General features: G+C 40.9%; 1 non-coding gene across 1 annotated transcript; it reads right to left on the bottom strand.

Annotated features, from left to right (window-relative positions):
* Positions 1 to 1,081: 1,081 nt before the first annotated feature.
* Positions 1,082 to 1,188, bottom strand: LOC120080674. Its single transcript, XR_005482624.1, has one exon. It is a non-coding gene; the product is annotated as a small nucleolar RNA R71 (small nucleolar RNA).

The raw sequence follows: 1,188 nt of genomic DNA on the forward strand, positions 1-1,188 counted from the left end.
CTTCACCATTTTATCTATTGTTGCATGCATCTTATTACACGTTAACAGTTACCGCGTCTCTACCAATTCTCATAGTCATACTTCCATTGTTTAATCTGTTTAGTTAGGAGTAGGAGTAGCGCATAGTATTTTAACTCCCTTAGTCTTTTATTCATCGCCGCAAACACATTACTTCGCAATATTTAGTTACAAGTCCTTGAGTTCGACCTTGGATCACCCTGAGAAACTTGCGATCTCGTTATATTTGGCAAAAGAGCAAGAAAACTTGTGGTAGGAACGCATGGTTATCGCATATATTCTTAAACGCATATTACATATTTCTTAGTCCAACGCATGACCATCGACGCATGGAGATCAACGCATATCATAAGATGCACGCATATTTACTCTCCATTTTCCACCCATCAAGTTTTGGCACCGTTGCTGGGGACTACAGTATAGATTGCGCTAACATCAAACCTCTTTAATCTTTGCAGCTTTCATCCTTTGTGCATTGCCATTCCTTCGGTAAAGGAAGAGGCAAGCGTCGCATGAGCGAAGGACATCCTCTTGAGCCCAACTATGACCCAGAGATCGAAAGAACATTTCACAGAAGACAGAAAGATAGACGTCGACAACAAGGAGGAACTCCTAGAATGGCTGAACAACCTGAAGAACGAGCCGCAAAGGAAAACAATATAATGGAAAATCCTATCCTACTGAAAAATGATCGCAATAGACCCATCCGGAACTATGCGTCACCAAATTTGTATGATTTCTCCACAGGAATCATGAGACCAGCGTTGGAAGGATCAAGGTTCGAGATGAAACCGATGATGTTACAAATGATACAAACAGCAGGACAGTTCGGAGGACGACGTGGTGAAGATTCGCACGCCCATCTATGAAGCTTCATTGAAATTTGTAACACTTTTGTGTTCCCTAATATCTCCACTGAAGAAGTTGACTCACTATATTTCCATTTTCACTATGTGATCAAGCAAGAAAATGGGCACACTCCCTCGAACTAAGAGAGATAACTTCATGAGAGCAAGTTATGGAGAAGTTTATGAAGAAGTATTTTCCTCCTACAGAGAATGCCAGAAGGAGGAAATTGATCATCAATTTTGAACAAAAAGAAATTGAATCGTTCAGTGACGCGTGGGCGAGATTCAAGAAATTAGTGTGTGACTGCCCACATAATGGATT

The sequence above is a fragment of the Benincasa hispida genome, chromosome 6, assembly GCF_009727055.1.
Source record: "Benincasa hispida cultivar B227 chromosome 6, ASM972705v1, whole genome shotgun sequence".
NCBI lineage: Eukaryota > Viridiplantae > Streptophyta > Magnoliopsida > Cucurbitales > Cucurbitaceae > Benincasa > Benincasa hispida.